Raw genomic sequence first — 21,779 nt, 5'->3', positions numbered from 1 at the left:
ACATTTTCTAGGTTGACGTAATACCGGGGATCACGTAGGATGATCGTGGCATCCGGCGCGCACGCTTGCACAATTGCAGCAAGTGGGTAACGATGCAGAAACCGTTGGGATTATTAACGTAAGGTCGGCCTCGAATTCGCGCGTTCAACGGTGCGCGAATCGAGCCGGCGCGGTGGCTTTAAATTCGCTCGAATTACAGATCGCGAATTCCCGCTTCATCGTGTCTGCTCTACGGAAGCCAGGCCGATCGATTAATTTCATTTCGGTTTAATGTACACTGACGTCGAATAGCCAGTATTATCGCGGCGAAATAGGCTACCCAGTTACCTCTCTAAATAGCAAATCATCGTGTGTAGTAGGTATTCAGTGTTACTTGGTAACATTAACAGAAAATTTATTAAAGCAATTTCAAAATTTCAACGAAATTTATTCCCAGAATCATCCAAATTTTAATTTAATTTTACGTTTCATATTATTCTCGTTTTCTAAATTTTACACTGCTGCGTTGAGAACTATTATGGCAACTTTTCGACCTGGAAGAGTAAGATGAATGTACCTTGAAGACTATTGAATGCGGTTTTCTTCAGTGGCTTCTGCTCGGTCGGAAGAAACAAGTCACCGCGTTACGCGTGTTTCATGGTAACCGCGGCGAGCAAATAGGTTAATGCAACGACCTCGTGCACGGCAATTTTTGCTTGTGCCGGGTCTACGATCTACCTCCTACGTGGCCCGAGCGAGTCATTAACTCCGCGCTAATTAATTACCCGACCGAGTCTCCTTCTACCGCGAAACGTCGTCACTGTCTCCGTAGTCGTCCTTTCGCCGGGCTGCGGCTCGGTTTACATCTTCGTGTCTCACGGTCGAAGATAGTTTCCTTTTTTAATTCTATTAAAAGACATTGCAGTATTAACAATGTCTCTTTCCATGTATGTTAGGAATAATTAATTTTCAAATTCCAAATTTCAAACTCTTTATTTGCTACCCTACATTGTTAGTGTAATAGTTATACAAAATTGTCCAAAAAATATATTTTTTTAATTATTCAAGTGTATCTAATTTGCGGTGCTGGTCATCGACGATCCTCAAATGTTAACTAGTTAACAATCCCATGTTTCTTCATAAAAATTTCTCCTTTATTGATAGAGAATATCGACTAGAGCGCTTGTTTTTCTTCTCGATAAACTGAAGAAGCACCGCAGGATACATTGGTGAACATATGTTGCCTAGAGGGTTTCGCGGGGGTCTGCAGAAGATTCGAGTGGTAACGGGGCTAAAGTTCTGGCACGATTGTTGCCAGGACTATGATCGAGAGAGAAGCGCGGAGGGATGAAGAGTGAATCCCGCTTGGTAGGAGGGTAAAAAGTCTCGGGGTGGAATCGGAAAAACGCAACAGGGCGGAAGTACGTCGAACAGATAGCATTGTGCCATGGTGGAGTGGAGAGGTCCCTTTGTTGGGCTACCATTCCCTTGTTTGGTCGGGGTTGGTGGTGGCTTCGGCGTACATTCTTTGGCAAAAGTATCGGTGTAGCTATGGTTTATAAGGTGCACCAGCAGGGGGATGGGTTTGCCTTTGTACACGATGCTTCCTGGCATCTCGAGCGTCCTGTAATAGAATCGACGATGAACGAGCACTCCTGTATCGATCGGCTTACACGAACCTCGATCGAATTGTACGAGTGTTTCTGCTTTTCACCGTACGCGATCGTATGTCAATATTGACGCTGCGTGCCGCGATTAAATCTTGCCGATCCGAGCTACGGAAACTGTCCTACTCCGTTACATGCGCCATTTTAAAGCGGAATCTTTCAAAAATATTTGCATTCCATTTTCGATGTTGTAAGAGCGAGCGTGTGTTTAAAAAGTGAGGATTTCGAACGCGATTAACTTTGCTCTAGCTGCGGTGCGTGTAGCAGGGTGGAGGGTGGTGAAAGTATTTCAGGAAGAAATATCTAGGGTAGGTGACAATTATTCTATTAAAATAGATATTTATTTCAAAGATAACAAACAGTTTTCCACGAAAAATTTTTGGGTAATTTTAAAGATTCAGAAGAGTTAATCTATTATGTACTACGTATTCCATATTGGAATTAATCTCCAAAATCTTATGACGTTAAAAATTAATCAGCGTTCTAATAATATTTAACTTGCCCAGGATATTAGACAGTGCATAATTTAGAAGACAATTCCAAAAATTCACCAACTTTCTTAATACTTGACGTGACAATTACTATTCTATTGCAGTAGAATAATGAACTAAAACCAAGATATTTTTGAACATCTTGAAAAACACAGGACATCTTCGCGTCGATAAATCGCGATCGATCGATCCGCGAGCATAATATCCCGGTAATTGGTGTCCGGTGATTTTTCTTTTCCCTGCTGTCTCTGGTGATTGTGTTTGAAATTGCCGTGACATTCTCACAGGCTCTCCCTCGGTCAAATTGTTACGTCTCTCTAACGTCAGTTTCACTTTTACGCCGGAGAGTACGGCCGCATACCGCCCACACATTATCGCACGTACGAATGCACATCGGTGTGCATCGAGGTGTGTCGGTGTGTATACACGCGGTAGGAAGACACCGCGTGCGTACGTGCATGTCTGTGTACACCACTTGTGTGTGTGTGTGTGTATTCGCGATTCTCTCGGTACAGGAGATCGCATAGATGCACGTGCTGCAACTACACGCGTGTTCCATGCGCCTCTTGTATGTACGAGATAGATTGATAGATAGTTTAATGCACCCTGGGAATCCGGTCCCCCAAGATCAACTGCACCGCGGCACGTATAGTAGCGTAGAGGAGTGCAGCAAACGAGTATAATGCGCGGAGATATCGTCGCTTAGATAACGTTGCCTGAATGATAACGCCATAATCGAAAGTGGGATGCTAGAAGGATGGCAGTCATCAAGAGGTTGAATTTCTGGGAATGTTATTCTGCTCGGCACAATGCTTTATCACTCCCATCTGTGGCTCTGTTGGGATTGGTAATTAGATTAATGATGGTGATTGATAGCCTCGGAAAATTGTAATTTGAATTATTATTAAAATTTTAGTACCTCTGATGGGTACATTAGGGTTTTTTTTTAGCAGTGAAAATTTAATGATGGGATTAGAAAATTCATTATATAACGAGGAGTAATTAATAATTTTAAAAAGTATGATAATCAGTTAGGTATAACTTCCGAATAAAAAGTGCATCTAAAAGTGCAGAATGCAAATCGCGTGAAAGTTACCTGCATCTCTATCTGCTGAGAAATGGGTAAACAGATCCATTAGCTATCAACCTCTTACAAACGCATACAAGGAAAGGGTTAAGTGTTTCCGAGTACAGAGTAACAACAGAGACTTTGTTTTCATAATTTATTCTTTCAACGACACTAATAGCGTTCGGTGGCGTTTTCGAGAGAGTATTAATGGCTGCGACGATTAGATAACGTTGCAGGGAGATAACGATGCGATCGAACGTAGGATGACAGAAACACGACCGTCCTCCGGAGAAAGTGTGTATAATTATTAGTCTCGTTAGCTTCGGAAAGCGAGCGAGTATCATCGACGATCGTAGATACAAGCGTAACGTCCTTGTTATATTTTCTAATCGTTCTTTAGACTTCTTATTAGCCTATGTTTTTCTCATCGATCATTATCAGCTTGAATCATTGTTTCCATTTTCCATTCCGAATTAATGGATGGAGGAAAAGCGTTCGTCACGTTGTTACAGAATCGTCTTCGGGTTAGTAGTCTGTATTCCAACAACGATACGGTTCGCGAGGATAACGGTACCGAGGAGATAAGGTCTCGTTCGAAAATAGGATAGCAGGACGGTAACGAGAAAGTGTAGCACAATTATCGCGCTTTAACTCGCGAACGAGAAACGGCAGGCTTTCGTGACGATAGCGCCGTAGAGCACATATATCTGCTGAATGATCGAGCTTTCGGAAGCACGAATGAAATAACACGAAACGAATGTATAATATTTGTACACGAATACCATGTGATTTTGAACGGTCTCGTGGGCTACATACCTCCTTCTCTAGCCGGTTATTTAGTCATTTATCGCGTTTAGTCGCAGCACTCTGTTGGCTGGACACGTTTCGATCGGATGGTGGGATAAGCACGCTCCACCATCCAGTAGCTCGAATCAGCTGAAATACGATCGAAGAAAGTGCAGGTTCGTTGTTGAAAATCGTCGAAATTTTCACCTTGCGTTTATTCTTCTCCGAGGATTTTAGTTGTACTTCCTTTCATTGTGGATCCTGACGGCAGGAAGGAAATGAGCAACACGTCCCGAGTGATAATGACGTGTCGTCCATTATATCGCGATTCAATATATCGTGTCGCGACAGGACAAGCGGGATAAAAGGCGTCCGTAGAAATAGAAAAAGAATCGTGAAAACTTTGTCGCCACTTTCTTTCGTATTCTTTCGCGGAGAGACAAACTTCCAACTTTTTATTTCTGATCAATCTTTTAATCGGCCAATGGAATTTTATCAATAGACTCGAATAGCATTTCATTCTGATATTAAACATAATTATTATATTTTGATCAACTGACTGACTTAATGCATTGCATTAATCAACGCGTTAATTGTTAGTTAATCAAAGGAATCAGAAAGCAGGATAATTGGCACTCGAACGATTAACGTCGAATAGGGAAATCGTTTTTCTCTTTTTATCAAGCTCGCACCGATTCGGTAAAGTCGGGATCAAGAAGAAGGGGTTGAAAAAAAAAGTAGGAAGAAGAAAAGAGGTAGAGGAGCACGCGCAGCTCAAAGGCGTTAACCATCCTGCGGAAGGGTGGCGTAGCAGGGGTAGTACCCACCAGGATATCGACGAAAGTCCTCACCGAGAGGTCTTCTCCTCGAAACGAGACGTAATAACGATCCCCCGCTTCCTCGCTTCTTCTTCTTCTTCTTCACTCGATGCACTCGCTTTCAGTCTCGAAGACTGGCTGCAATAACCGGGCACTCGACTGTCTCCATTAGCCACGTCGAACGACGAACCACCTTGCATTCGTGCGTCGTTTCGAGAAACAGAGAAACACCGAGTGGCGACTATTGTTGAGTTTTATGGGGGGGAGTATCATGGGAAATGACGCGAGAGTACTGCGATATAGAGACAACGGGGGGTTGGAAATACTTTCTGGAGGAACGTGATGGAATTGAGATTTGTTGTTCGTGCAATCATTTTCTTTTGATAATATTAACCAGGGGTATGCGAGAACTCGAAAATTTAGAGTACCTGATATTTAGATTGGGTTGGGAATTATTTTGCTCGGTTTAGAATAAATTAGATACTACAGATTCTATACAATGGAAATTAAAAAATTGATAATCGCCACAATCAACGTGTCGAATCACTTATCATTAGAACAACATCTGGAAGAAATCGAACGAAAGGGTTGCGAGTTTAAATGATCAGGGTAGAATCGATTGGTCACACAACGTGTCGTATCTCTCACTGTCATCGAGTACACGCGTTAGCCTGAAGCGAACGGTGAATTCGAAGTTATCAGGGGGATGCATTTATATCAGACTTGTACATGCTAGGAGGTATACATAATTGTTTGGTCGGCCGAGTGTCATTCCGATAGCGAACGGTCAACGAAGTTCGTGATTGCGATTGGTGCACGCTTCTCTAACGCAGATCGAAGGGAAGATTAATTCGCTTTATTGTCAGCGTGCAAATGCGATCGCGGACAAAAGGGACGATGAGCAAAGCAAATTGGTATGTATTGAATTACCGGGTTCCTTATTATACGGCTGAATTCGTCCGAGTCTTTCGGCTCCTTCAATTTACATAGCAATGACTAATTGAAAAATTTATAAACGCCATTTAAATGACAATACCGCGACCGAACGGTCATCTTCCATCGTCGGGGTTCCATTGTAACCGGATGGGGTTCTAGTTCGAGCGTGGCGAACTTGCCGAGTGTGAAATTAGGAATTGAACCCTGCGTCCATGATATAATCCATTTTGTATAGCGTACGAAAAAGTTTGCACTTTTCGTTTCGGTGCATACTGAGAAACATGGATGCACTTTTGCATAAACATAGTTGGATGAACTTTAAAGGAATTCATTGTTCTATTAAACAGTAGAATTAAATTCCTAGAAATGGAAATGATTATTTCGTCTTGGAATAATGAAAATGATTAATCTAATATTTTTTCTATGACACATACATTGAATTCTGAAATTTTATGAACATTTTTATCCGAGAAGTTTCCTCGCGCTTATAAATGCAAAATATCATGGTCGTTCGAATATTTAACGTGAATGGTTAATTCGCGTAAAAAACGTAGCGTAGTCGGAAGGGTTGGGGAGCGGATGAAAATTAAATAAAAAGTAACTCCCACGGGGAGCGACGGTGGCTGGGTGTCCTGTCGCTGGAACGAGCCGACTAATGCGATAGAAATTATTCCTCGTTTCCAGTTACACTGGAGCACAGGAGTGTCGCGTTCGATAAACGAACGGTATTACGTACTCACCGATTCATCCTGCTTGTCAATTTCGCGACTGTATTAGCTGTGATGCACTCGATTGACCGACCCTATCACACTCGTTTCATTTCGTGTACAGGTTGTTTCGCAAAAGGAATAATATTAAATATTAAGATAAAGAAAGAATTTTATTAACAAGCCTTCGGATAAAATTAAATTGAAATTAATTTTCTATATTTCTAATGTAACCTTCTAAGGAAAGTGCAATTTTCTTTTCTTTTTTGAAGGATCAGAATTGCAAAAACCGTCAATATTTATTTATTTTATTTCGTCTATATTGAAAGTGAGTGACTCTTATCTGAAACAATCTGTACGCGGATTCGGTAGCGGATTTCGACGTTTCGGCCGAACAGACACATCGTCAATAACGTTTTCCATCGGCAGCTCGTGGTAATGTCCGACAAATCGATATTCGGAGCGGCTCCAGGGCTGGCTCGAAAGTACGACCAGCAAGCAGCAACTGCCCCGTGGGGTGGCACATCGTGGTCAGGGTAAAGAGGGTGCGCGAGACCGGCTGTTCTCGACGTCGCGTCATTGTTTGAGCGCTACGATTATAGTTTGATTCGATTTCATTTTAATCTGGCTGAAAAATAACGCGAACGAAAGTTAATTGCACTTATGTCTAAATTGTGCAAATCGAACAAAACGTGTTGAAATAATTCATTCATAGTACATATTTGTAATATTTTGTAAAAAATTCTTTTTTATCATTCGAATGGGATTTCTAATTATAATTATTACACAATTTATTTGATTCATTTTTATACAATTCTTACTCAAATTATCACAAAGTGTCAAGGAAATATATTCGAGGGGGTGGAATGTCCAATTTCCATATAACCAATTAGTCCAAGGTCCATCGATTAATTAAAAACATACAAATATTCAATTTTAATCATACAAAAGCACGACGAACAATCGTCAGAGGTTGCTAACAGAACTCTTCTCGCACGATCCGCTCTAAAACGCTTGGTTATTGGATTCTCGAGGCTCTTCTGCCTCGAAGCTGTTTATCCGTTTTCGATATTTTTCATCTCGATCGAGAAACGGCCATTGGATTGCAATGACACATCGTAGACACTCACTTGGATCGATAGAAAAAACCCGCGAGAAGAGGCTAAGCGTTTTAAGTATCCTCCCACGCGCGTTGCGAAACATCGCCACTTTCGACGAGCCTTACACCTGGCGTTCGTACCGAGGCGACGAAAGCACCGCTTTTAGATTGCACTTTCGATCTGTTATTTATGAATCATCCAGAGCTGGTTTTTCAAAGTAAAAATGGATATTCTTCGTGGGATACTTACGACACGATTGCTTTTTATTGGAAATTTTTATTTCCGGCGAACCGCGAGTAAATTTTTCCAAAGAAACACACAGTAGATATACTATTTTCCTAGAATATCGTTCTCTGATGTTTGTCCCCGTTTTGCATATACATTTTTCAACCTGGAAAAACTGTTTTTTCTCATCGTAAGGGAAAATATTTTGCTTCCCGTTCGATTTGTAACCGTATCGAGAATAAACATGAAACTTTGTTCATCCAGAAGCATCCGTTGTATGAATCGCATAAATTATTCGCAAACACCTGCGGGAAGAATGGAATTTTTCTCTAAATATAAGAAAGTCACCGGATACTTCTGAATGATGGTGCAAAGTAGCTATCACTCGCTCGACGTGTGTTCATATTTCAACGCATCTCAGGAAGTTATCTCGTTCAGGGGGAGATCGTTTCTCTTCATTTGCTACGGAATTCATGTCTCGGGAGCCTACTTGTAGTTTTTCACCTTCGTTGCAAAAGCCTAGCTGGTGCGGTTGACCGAGGTAGCCTTCGTGGCTTGCGTTCGCGAGACATCTCGAAGAGATTAGATGACACGATTTCATGACATAAAAGTTTCTCGGAATAACACTCGTTGTATGTCAGTTTAAAGCTTAAACTTTGATACAAATGACTATACAGACATTATAAAAAATTAAATTATTACATTGGAAAAAAATAATAGAGTGGTAATATGGTCCTCATTTTTATGGTGTTTAAAATATAGATAAATTATTAAAATAATTTAATATACAAAAGTCACTCAAGGGACGAAATTATTATCAGGGTTCCATAACATCACCCCTTTCTCTAATATCGTACTCATTACTGAAGGTAACAAGTGGAAAGTTTCAATTGAAAAATGAAATGCATCTCGAGTAATTGCGATGTAACTACAGAGTATCGCACTTTCACCATGGCAGTTAACGTGTTAAACAGGGGCCCGTGACTTACGCTATCACGTGGTGATTTAGCGTCGTCCACGACGGACTTCTTAAAGGCTATATTAGATCCAGCGAGATCCCCTCTCGTAATAAATGTCAACGCGAAAGATTGCCACGACCAATCGCGGCGATACCAGGCTCGTTGCTTAGAGTTTCACGCGGCCGGATTATCCGGGACGTTGGCCGGGATTCTTTCGCGTTAAACATCAGGATTTATAAGTTCGAACTGGCGCCTGTCTGCCAGAAAGCCTCCTCTTCGATCGTGATTTATCGAGTTTATGTTAACGACCCAGCCCGATTTGACGATCTCTCCGGTTCGAGGGGCTAAGGATGATCCTCTCCTTCGAAAGCACGCGGACGCTTTTTGCGAGAGGATTTTTGGAAAGCCGCTTCTTTGTCGGTCCCTCATGAATTTCTAATCCATCGGACGCGTTCCTCTTTTCACGCGGACCGGGAAAGGGCTTTGTCAGCCTTCGTGTCTCTCCTCTTCGTGCTGCTTTTTAGGCGACGCTCAACTCGCCCGGTGAATTGGGAATTTTCAAACGGTAATTGCATATTTAAAGGGGTGGATAAATATTTTCGTGACCGGCTCCACCAGCCTTCCTCGGAACGAAAGGATATAGGCTGCTGCAGGATACTTTTTTTTTCTTAGTTTCTTGCGGCATTTATTTAAGTCATACCGTGGTCGCACAGAATTTCATGATCCAAAAATGGCAAAACTTCAATTCATCCTTTATACATTTTTCGGGTCAAATTTCCGCAAGATGAAAATTTAATATTTAATAATATTTTGATAAAAAATTCATAAAATTCGTACATTATGCATAAGGGTTCGTATGAAATTATATTTAGATTGTATGAAAGATATGAAAAAATAATTATCCTGCAAGGTACTGTAGCTAGAATCCACTGTTTTTGAATAATTATGACATATATCATCCCGGCTTCCCTTTACTCCGAGTTAATGAAGTAAAGCTATCTTTTAATGAGTCGAAATATGATATGTCGCGGTGGGATTAATGATGAACGACGTAAAAATCTGATCAACGTATCGTCTATTCTCACTGCACCGTGTTCATAAAATTCTTGCTTGTGAGATATTCATTTGAGACAATCATTTATGACACAAACGGATAGTATATCATACTTTATTACCTCGTTTATTATCTGTGTTATTAATCTAGGGATTGCGCATAGCTGAGACAGCGATGATTTAAATTTAATTTCACACTTTCTTATTCTCATTTTCTAAATTTTAAACGGTGCTCCTTTAGATATCATTTTTCCTAATTATAATGGAACATAATTGCTTCATTGAATAGCTTGAAATTAAAATTTTACAAAAATGCAAAACACGAACGTTACGAATGCAAAAGGAAAACTGTAACGAGGGAGAAGAGGATGATGACTCGAAACATCGGCTGCACGCCAGCAATTAAGTGAAAACGTTTGCTGCAACATCGATTAGACGTTAATGTTCGTAATAACAGTTGGCGAAGAGTATTATAATCACGATTGCTCATCCTAGGAGTTTTGCGTTTCTGCAAAGCGGATTAATATTTCGCTTCGCTTGGAAACGTTCGAGTTAATCGTCCGTGTGTAAGTCTAACGAGCTTTTCCAGGATACGTACAGTCGTTAATTTCAGCTGGTAAGCTCGGTTCAAGCTACACAAAAAAAGGAAGGAAAAGAAGAAGTCGCTAAAGTAATTTTTCCATCGAAATTTCAACGTTCTTTCACCCTGTGCTGAAGGGTTGTTTGACGAGACACACGGTCTACCTGCGGTATCGGTTTTCGAAGTTTCTCCAGGAACGAGCTCCTTTGATCTCCGTCAGGGACATTGTTGTCCCCCATTGGATGTTTTGAAATTTCCACAATACGCTATTACCCGAATATGCGGATCGAATTTCTCAGATGCTGATAGATGAAGCATACTGCATGTAAAAAGTATCCTTACATCGCGAAATTATTTTTCTAATTAGTCAAATATCGTCCAAATTTTTCTATCATCCCATTTTTAGTAGCTTTGGTAAAAGAATATTTCTATTCGCTTTACCAATGCAAATTAAACTTGAAAGTTCAATAGAGAACTAAAGAAGAAAAGAAATCCACTCAACGAGGAGAGTAGCTCCTGTGACAGCAAAGTTTTATTAATTTTTTAGTCCAAAGACCTCTTTGCCGAAAGTTCACCGGAATGCAAATGTGAGATGCATTTCACGTGTGCCGCGGTACAGAACGTCGCAGGGGGAGTCGAATTAAAATTTTCATATCTTCGGAGCATCTGTGAGGTTCTAGGGGTTCGCTGAAGAAATCAAGAGAATTTATTAACCAAGGAACTTAAAGGATTCTTTTTGATTTCTGGAAGATGTTGCAGGGTTTCGGTAGATTCATCGTGGATCTAGTTATAAATTCGTGAAAGACGAACTGGAATTTCAATATGAAGTTTTTCGTATAGTTTGAACGAGTTTCGGAGCAACTAACAAGCGTTCAAAGTTCGAAATTCGTTTGAAATTTGGTCCGTTTGAAAATGCGTGTTCGTTTTCGTTTCGCTTGTCGATCGATGCGGCCAGCTTTGGAAATATCAATTGGCGAGTGCGCGTTCCTCTTTTTTTGGCTGGTATTCAAGCTTTAAAAAGGACCGTGTACCGATATGCAATGCAGAAACGATGCCAGAGTTGGGAAAAATTGAAGGCAACTCTTTGCGAACGTGTTGGTCTCTCTTGTGCCGTCGATCTTTTATGTCAACTGTGATCGTTTAATCAATTTTTGCTTTCGAATGAAAACTATTGTCCTTTTAGAAACGTTTTCAACGTATCGAAATCATTGCTTATAGCTCCATGGTGTTGAATCTGATATGGTGTTAATGGAATCATTTTTGAAATTGCCAATTTTCAAATAGTCAATCTCCAAGTAGTCAATTTTCGAATAGTAATTAACTTAGCTATGGCTATATAAACTTTTCTCCAAATTTCCAAGTGTAATTTCCAGTTCTAAAACTAAATTCTCAGGTGACCAACTTAGCTCCAAAATTCAATCCACCCCGAAAACTTTTTCTCCCCTAAGTTTCGCTGTCTCAAAATACTCAAGCAACCCCTCGGTTGCCCGAACCAGGAATCGCGATTTCCTTTGAGCCCGAAGGATCGCGCTTTGCCCGGCTCCACGGGTATTAAGTTTCTCGATTGGCCGCGCCGTTAAAACGCGACATTTAACCGGCGATGCTCGCGAGGAACACGGTGGTGAAGAGGTGAGAGAAAAGAAGGAAGAAGCATCTATAGGGCCCGTTATAGCGAAGTTGCTCCCACGCGGATCTTCCATGGAAAAGCGTGTGTCGCGTGAACCAGTTGCGAGAGCAACTCTCTCGCGAGTCGTCGCGCGCTCTGTTTAAGGCAACGGCCATCCTCGAGGCGTTGGAGCGGAGCCAGCCGGAGAGTATCGCCTCGAGAGCGAAAGAAAAGCGAGGAGAGAAAGATGGTGGAAGGAACAGCAACGATGCGCTGGAGCTTTAGAACTCGTCGAGGATCAAGATGGGTGAAAGAGGATGGCGAAGACGCGATTGCGTGCGAACGAGAGAGTTGACGGAGGAAAGTCGAGGAGGAAATCGCTGGAGGACTAGTTTTTCCACGATACCGAGCAATTTGTTGGAAGAATCGTACGTGGAGTAACTTTGCTCAACCGGTCCTTGTTTCCATTCCACTTTTCTATGGCCACGTTTTCACGTGACATTTAACACAGTGGAAATGGACATATGTAGTCGGACATTTCAAGCTTCTAGAATTGTTTCTTCTCTTCTTTTTTATTAGTTATTCCATTATTCGAAATTTGAGGAAATCTTTACTGATCATCGCGATATTCAAAATGATAATTGGAGAATTTTTAAAAATTGAGAAACATAGAAATTTTGATGGGTCATTGTTTGTTAGAGAAAATGGTTGTAAACGTAAGATGGATCGGTAGCATCGATCGGCGAGCAACGCGAGATAGGTGTCAAGTAATTGACTTCACTGTCGGTGAACGCAATTTAACGCTTCGCTGGAGACACAGAGTCGATACGAGACGTCGTAGACTCGTAAGACAGTCGAGTGTAAGCAGTTCGCGTGGGAAATCGGTTTTCGAGATGCAACTCGCAACCGAACCACTGAAATTCGAACAACGCCGCTTCTAGTGATCCTATTTAGAGCTCGACTCGAAAAGCTCGCCGTGCTATTTCATGTACGACGATGTATTTTGCAGAGAATGACGGATTACTTTAACACATCGCCAACACCAATGTATTTCTTCCTCAACAAATCATTTCCATTTGAATCTGACTAAATTATAGTCACAGAATGTTAACACTTTGATGATTTTCATATGGAAAATTTTGTGTCAGTATTTTTCATTTTATTTCTGTTTGAGAAATAAATCTAATGACACCAAAGGGTTAATTACAATTTAAAAATTGGTAATTATTTGATGTACAATTCCAAAAATAAATTCGTGTAGGATGAAGAATGACAATATTAATGTTATAAATCAATATTTCGGTGGAGTTATATTTCAGTATTTCGTACGTACTTTTGAAACTTTGATAATATCAGACGGTACATCCATTTGTGCCCATCGATCGTTCTCTGAGAATCTCTAGAAGAGTCTCTCTTCTGTAACATCCGAGCGAGTTAACAATGGCAAGGCCCGGATAACAATAACGCGAGGATAATTCCCGAATTTAGATGGGGTAATTGACAAGGATTTAGAGGGGTCGACGTTATTGTCCGAGCAATCCCGCGTTCCTTCCATCACGCACGTGAGTACACGGGGCGGAAACTAAGACGGTTAATCAAACGATAAGCACGTCTGGAAGCGATCCAAGCGACATTCCTAGCTTTAACGTCATTGTACACGCTATTCGAGACAAACAGGAACTATCGTGTTTCGCTTTCCAATCATTTCAACAGTGTTACTACTTCTTCAGACTAAACTATTACCGACTGAAAGATAAAAATGTCTGATGCAATTTCATGACATAAAAGTATTTCAAAATAGCACTTACGGCACATCGATTTAAAGTTTAATGTTTCATAAAAATGCCTACGTAAACGCTTCATCAATATTCTTCATAGAAAATGGTTGATTCTTTATTGAAACAGACAACAGTAAACTGTAAATGAATTGAATCATCGTTTATTTCATAAAATAATTATTCAGTTTATATTAAGAATATTGAAGAGTTGTTTGTGTGATTATTTTCAGCAAACCTTAACCTTTAAAATGATGTATCATAAGTACCATTTCTTGACACTTTTCTGTCATGAAATCATGTCAGACCAACGACAGATTCGACCTCGTCGTTTGATCCTCGGTTTTATATGAACTCCAAATCTTGGGACGTGCCGTTTGTATGACGTTATTTTAAGATTCTCGTTCGTTGTCCCCCCGTGATCCATCCGACGTGGAATTTCATTTCGCGAAAAATCTGTTTCTTGTAGCGTGGTACGCAACAAGAGGAACAGAGGAAAAAAATGAGGAAAACAGGTCGAGAGTATTCAAGGAGATTTCTATTTTCTCTTTTCCTCGAATAAAATTGGCGACAGCAGTAGCAAAGAAATTCCGCGACAAATATCCTCTTTCTAGAACTTCAATTTGTTGGCGCTTCGTCGTTTAATCGCCACGTAAACGCTGATTCCGCTTTCCTTTTTCGAGACGTTTTCCGATCAGACCGTAATGGTCAGTGTAATTTTCTCTCTTTTCCGCGAGGGATTATCGTTCATCGTTTCTGATGACGATTGAAAAAGACGGAGATGAAAAAAAAGAAAAGGAGACGCGTATACGCCTTTAGCGCCGCGACTCCATTCAAGGGAACGGGTAATGAGCGCAATAATATCGATAATACTGATAGTAATTACGGTAATAGTGGCGATATAAAATTATGGAAGATAACTATAATTAGGGGGGAGAGAGGCAGGATAAGCGGCAATGTGAGAAACATTTATTCCCTTTCGGGTATATAGGCAAAGAGAAAACCAATTAAGGGGCTTGGAATAAAGTTTCAACAGGAGAAAAGGAAGGACGTATCGTGTCTGTAACAAGGTCTTCGCTAAATAGGTGATAATGATAACGTGTATTTATGCAAATTAACCTTGCTGGCTTGTAAAAGTATCGGTGCATCGGAAATTGGCGTATCGCAAGTATATTTAGTCGATTGGTTAAACGTATCTACTGAGAAATTAAAAAAGAAGGGAAATATTGATGAAGTTTAAATTGTACATAATAAGCATTTATTAGAAACACGAAGAAGACATTTAATAACACTGCCTCTATATCCTATTATCTATTTTTAGATAATAAAGTTATAAAAATGTATAGGATAATTTTTTCCCGGATTAAATTCTAAATTTCCTAATTAACTGCTCATTACACTTGCAAATACTTCTTATCTTCCGATCTCCGCATACCTCGGCTCTTGCACATATTCCAAAACACCGCAGCTATTTGCGCCATCCTAAAGCGTTGATAAACTTTTCTCAGAATATAAAAACCCTAAACGTAATCAACTATTACCACCCAAAGAAGCCGCGGGTTTCCTAATTAGAAACGCGGCAACGTGCGAATAATTTCCATCCGCGGCGTTAACGAAGATATCGGAAGCGGGATCGTGTCGCGTCCAGAAATACGAGCGAGCCTTCAGGAGAGTTGGCGCGAGTGCAACAGGAGGGCAAATCGTTTACATGCGGGCGGAAGAGGGCAGAGAGGGCAATGTATAGCGAAGAGCAAAAGTGAGCCAATTTTATCGTGAAAAATTTTCTCTTCGCCTTACTGCACATTTCCAAAAGATGAAAGTGAAAAAAATGAAGAAAATATTAAATTAACAATAATTTAGACAAATTGCTATGCAATCAAGAAGAATCGCCAATGTGTCCCGATATTTATTAACAAAACTGTACCCGGTTTGACTCGAACTTTGAAACGGTGGATTGAAGATTCCGTGACGGTGGCCTGGGTCCCATGGACGGTATTTCACGAGCGATTTCTGTCGATGCAGTTAGCGCCGGTCAGCTCGGCGTTTTCCCGACGCTAACGAGCGGCCGTCGAGGAGGAGCAACGGCAGCATCACGATGCAAAGAATCGCTCGCGAGAGAAAGGGCAATGCCGGAGAGCAGAGGGCAGCCGTGTTACGATGCGGACCAGAAGAAAAAGAGGAAAGGAGAGAGTCGAACGAACGATGGAGGAAAAGGTTGAAGAAGGAGAGAGACCGGCTCAGAAGCGAGCGAACGTCGGCAAGATAGGAGGCGGCAGCCAGCAATTACTAGCTGGAATGTCTGGGAACGCGTGGGACTCGATCCTAAAGGCCCGACCACGACAAAGTCCCGTGATGCCCCTCCGCGTGCCCCTCTTCAGCATCCGTGAGGCCCCGTCTAACTTTCTACCGGGTGATCTAAGAAAAGGGACACGATCGTTATCAGTCTTCGATGCTTGCTTGAATTTGTTAGGATGCGCTCTTTTTCGACGATGGTGTAAAGATGAAGCGGAACGTTACGATAAGAAGGATGTTCTGTCTTTGGATAACGATTGATAATTGACGATGCTGGGTGGTATCTTGGGCCGAGAACAGTGGTCGTTTGTAAATGAAAAGTTATTTCTGAGATACGTTCTGGAGTCACTGTAATAGTTATGGAGTAGTTCTAAAATAGAGAAGATAAGGAAGAAGCTTAGGAAGGAACTTGGGTTCTTCAGAGATACCGACATACACACGTATCTTCAGGTTTTTTTTTAAATTCAAACACAAATATTCATTAGGATCGAGAAAAATATATTTTGTACAAATTTTAATTTACAAAATGAAATACGAGATCAAATTAAAATCGGGACTCTCTCCATGGTCCGTCGTTCGAGGGTTGAGCTAGTCAAGATACTCTGACTTAAGCGTATGATTTCTCTTATTTCCACAAATCTACAATGTTTTATCCAATAAATCAAAGTCAAATGACTCGTGACTCTTCGTTCTAAGCTCGGAATAAATTCTTCGATTGATTGGCATGAGAGAAATCGTTTGAAGAAAAACAAGTGGCGCTAACAGGATACAAGAAAACGTTCCAGACGACGTGGATCACCTTCGTAAAAATGCGGACGATTGCGTCAATCGTGGAGTAAGTAGAAGTCGGTCGAAGTAAGACTCGAGCGAGGAGGAAAATAACGTTGAACAGTCTCTCATAAAACAAGACACGGTGTGTTCGCCGATTGCGTAGGCATACCGACGACCCTACATCGGCGGCAGCCTTCAAATTATATAACACACACTCTCGGCTGTTCTATCGACCGAAGCGCGAGGAAAGTACTTTCCACGCGATCGGCGTTCCAGCTGAAGCTTCGGAATATCAGGCGTGAATTATTCACGCGATCTCGTACCTTTCAGTAGCCGATTTAATTCGATGAGAATCGTCGACGATTTACTGCCAACGATCGGCTCCACCTGATTGTTGTTGAACTCTGTTCATCCTGACAGCTATTAATTACTGTTCGTCTCAGAACTTGGAATACACGCGAGAAGTCAACTGTACTCTAATAGCTTTTGATCGAATTGTTTGCAAGATATTATTAACACGAAAACTTTAGTTTCTCGTATTGCACCCCGTTGACTCGATTAATTTCTCAAAATCAAAAGTAGAGAAATTAATAATTCGGTGCTAAAATTCTAAAAGTAGAGTATATGTTATTTTTGGTTGATCTAGAAACCTACAAACTTCCGTCTAAATCAAATCCAAAGCATTCCTCGTTAGTCCGGTAATCCTCGAGACGACACAGAAGGGTAGTTCCGTTCTTATCCCGTGCAGGGACAATGAGCACCGAGTGGTAATTTCTCGTGAGATCGAATTTCGCTGTTTGTCAATGTCTCTGGCCGCGGATAGCCGAGATTCAAGCCTCTCAAGATGAGAAATTTGGAGAATCCCTTTGTCGCGGTGCCGTACGTTACCATAGAGTGGCTCGAGATTACCTAGCGGCTCTCGAGTGACCATGAGAAATTGCTTGCTAGGGATGTCGGATAATCACGAACACCCTGTACGTGAACCGGTAGGATTATGCGACGTTGTGCATATAGATACTGTAAACTCTCCTCTCTCTATCCGCCTGTCCTCCACTCCCGTCGCGTACGTCTCTTTCTCCTCAACGGCCACGTCGACCACCCTCGTATCGTCGTCTCACAAATCTTCTCTTGTCTCATCTGTTACACCCTGAAATAGTCGGACGTAATCAATGAGGAGAAGAGAGACGAAGAGAGTGGTTCTAGGTTCGTGTCTCACCTGAGCAGAGGGTATTTGTGTTGGTAGCTTGGGCAGGTCTTGAACCGAATCGTGTGCGGACGCGTCGTTCGTCGTCTGAGGGTAAAGCGGACGCCGGATATTAGGTGTACGAGAGTCTAGAAGGGCCCTTCGACCTATCGATTTTTTTTTTCATGCTGCGTACGCGAAGGATATTCGAGACCCCCGTATCCCACCGGGTTTCCTCCTTCTTTTTTACAATATTTTGCAGACTTAATTAGTTCTTATTTCCTTCGGAAAAATTCAGATCGAGGAAATTTCTAATTTCGGGGATTCTCTTGGAAAAGGATGATGTTTGTTCGTTTTCGTTTTATAAGGAAATTCTAGACCAGCTAATTTTCATAAAACACTCGACCTGATTATTCGCAATAAGCAGAGTGGTAATTTAATTCAGGAAATTCTACATCTTTTACCATGTATAATGAAATGATCTCGAGAAGGGGTTGAATTACCTTTTTAGGTCGGAGTGAAGTGCATATTAAACAAAAACTGCAGATGCATATTATCAATGAATTTCAATATCCAGAGTATACGAGTTTTGAACAAGAATTAATATAGCAGAAAAGAAAATACGCGATTGTATCTATCTGACTATTCCATTAGCGTCCTGAATATTTCTCATGCTATGTACAATTCTTCAAAGCACTCCGTTCTATTCATACAAGGACACACTCTCTAGAATCACTTCATCCACTCGATTCAACCAACACCCAAAGAACCACATCCACGTTGTCCACTGTTTCACGGTTCAAAGCAATCCATTTCGTTTCCCAGTCAATCAGTTTCGCATCTAGCAATCAGTGCCCGTTTTACCGTGGGGTTGACCCTTCGCGTTCGAGAAGCAATTCTCAATAAATTAGAATAATTTTAAATACGATTAATCTTCAGACCTGTTAGACGAGCTGTTATTCAGATCACTTTTTTTTCTAAATCTATTTATGGAAAAGTTTTTTTCAGCGTAATAGGGTCGTTCTTAAAAATGTCTAGTTAGCTTGTTAACACCGGTCAATTCTCTCTTACAAATGCAACGACATAGTTCCTGGAATAAAGCCCCGAAATAGCGTTTCCAAGCGAGCCTGTCTACATAAAATCTGTCGCTGGGCTATCGACTTTTCGGCAACCGCCCTAAGCCTTGTTTATTTCGACGGGCATCGTATCGCGAAAATAAATTCTACGCGCGATACGTCGAATCCGTTCAACGGATGTACGCGATTTTCACGCGGGTACAGGACGAAATTAAAGCGTAACTTCGACGCCATTTACGAGGCAATCCATCAAGTCGCGAAGCGTGATAGGACAGGCTCAGTGAAGTACGATCGTTGGCCACCTGCAATTACCTGGTTACGTCTTTATTTTTTCACTGGTAAAACTGCTCCGCTCTTTATATCCGCTTTTACCCGTATGCAATGGTTCACTCTTTTCATTTTTGGGACATAAAATTGAAATACAATCTTTTTTTTAAATTATTTATAGTATACGTCATGATCGATGATCAGAAGTATAATTAGGGATGGGAATCAGAAAAATCAGTGCATCCCCTTATTAAAAAATTAAAAATTTTTATTTTAATAATTATCAGAATATTTAAGAAAATGTTTTAATCTCCTTATAATTGTTTCACTGTTGATGACTTTCACAGTAATTAATCATCATAAGCCTTTTTATGAGATTCGGAAATCATCTACCAATTTAATTTACCAATCAATGTATCAAAAGAGGAGCGCAAGATTAATGATGATTATATTACTTGATCAAAGTGTAACAGTATCAGAATTGGCCAGGAAATTACAACGAAACATGAGTTTCTATTCAAGGCTGGAAACAGATCGGGAGGGTGGATAGATGGTTCGGTAAGTGCATCAGGGAGGGGTATAGAGTTTAATCTTTCGCAACGCAACCGATCAGGGTGCAACTTTTCCCCGTCTGGAAGGAGTTACATCCGTTCGGATCGGCTGGAAAGGTGGAGTTTGGCCGCGATGTCGGCATGAATTATTCAGAGCAACCAGCGAGCGGAATAAAACCGATTCTCGCGTTAAACGTTCGACGACGATACTCTCCATCTAGCCGCGTTATACGCACGCGCCATTTGTAACCCGACTGTTTTATCCGCCTTTCCCGGCGCTCGAACGAACAAATAAAACGATGTCTTGTCGTTTGTTCAATTTCCGCAATTCTTCTAAACGATCGATGATATATCTCGGGAGGAATAATTGGTCGGTAGATTTATGGAATCACTAGACGCTTCTACAGGTTTAAATTTTATTGAAATAGGATTGAATTTTTTCCACTCTTTAAACAACCCCTTTTTTGTCATAGATTAAATTACACAGATCGGATGGCAGACCTTTCGAAATGACGCTGAAATTTTCAGCTGAAAAATATCTGGTTGAATTTTTCAAGAGCAATCCACGTGTTCCGTTTCGAATTCGCGAGTGGAATCGATTCGATTTTATAGCGGATAATCGGGGATAGGGGATCCCGTATTCGCGGGTAGAACGATCGTTTGATTTATTATCGTTCGTTACGTTTCATCGTGGTCGTCTGTTATTTCTGTCGGGTCTTAGGACGTTCCACGTCGCGGAGGACGAGTCAGTGGATCCGGCGGAGTTGAATCAGGGATCGAGTGTGTAAGACGGTGGCTTTATGGAGAGCAGTTTGAGACTCTTGAGACGTTCACGGGAACAAATGTTTCCCTTTTTGCTCTTAGCTTCGTGATCTGTTTGGTTTGAAATGTGGTCGCGGGAATGGGGCGTGACTTTGCGGTCGTAGATCTTTCGAGAGGTGTTTTACCCTCTGATAAGGAAGAATTTATTTTATGGGGAATGCAAAGAACAGTGGTTAAGGTGAATTAACGAGAACTTAATTGCATGTTTTATCTAATAGCAAGATTATCAAATAAATCGGTTGATTCTGAAAATGTTATATCAGAAAGGAAAATGATTTAATCCTCAAGTATTGTCCAAAGAATTATTTATTACTTTTTAATTTGAAAGAATATTTACAAATACATATAAAAATAAAATGATAAATCAATACTACTTAAATATTAAAATAATAATACTTCAATTTTTATTAATTTATATATCGAATAAAATTAAATTTCCTGAGAGTATACAAACTCAAATCACTTGATAAGCACATCAAAGAGATAGAAAAGTAGTTTCATTTCATTGGTATACTCTCTGAACTTTGGCTACCAAACGAATCGAATTTTTAGCGAACAGTCAAAGGGCTGAACTTAATCTAACAAAATTCGACTACCCCTTGGGTCGCCAGTACAAACAGCTGTTCCTCTTTCAGCAGTCCCTGAATAGGAATGCGCGTTACCTCCCCCCATTGTCCCTTCGGAGGTTCTCGACCCCAAGTTCGAAGTCATTTTTTGTCGAAGCTTGTCTGATCAATCGTAGGTTGAAGCAGGCTCGGTCGCCTTGCTGTCGGGTCGAAGGCAGAATTTCCCTTCGCGAGCTTTAATTTCGTCGCGGCAAATCGACGGAAGGGTGGCGAAGGGCGTTCTGGCGTGGCTTGGTAGGGAAAAGGGAAGCGAAAGCAGACGGAGGAAGCGAGGCTCTCGCTCGCTCGACAGGGAATATCGCGCCGGGGGTTGGATGCTAATTAGCATTTTCCAATTAAGGCGCGCAAAGACGACGGGAGGATCCCTTCTCGCGCTCCTCCAGGAGACAGAGAATCGTTCCCTGCGAATTATCCTTCGCGTCGACATCGAGAAATCCTGT

At 41.1% G+C, this 21,779-nt stretch overlaps 1 protein-coding gene across 5 annotated transcripts in view; it reads left to right on the top strand.

The window, feature by feature from the left end:
* LOC114872594 (plexin-A4) overlaps positions 1-21,779 on the top strand; it is a 239,909-nt gene that overhangs the window by 90,672 nt on the left and 127,458 nt on the right. The window lies entirely within an intron of this gene.

Source organism: Osmia bicornis, chromosome 13 (genome assembly GCF_907164935.1).
Source record: "Osmia bicornis bicornis chromosome 13, iOsmBic2.1, whole genome shotgun sequence".
NCBI lineage: Eukaryota > Metazoa > Arthropoda > Insecta > Hymenoptera > Megachilidae > Osmia > Osmia bicornis.
This window is presented reverse-complemented; position numbering and strand designations above follow the sequence as displayed.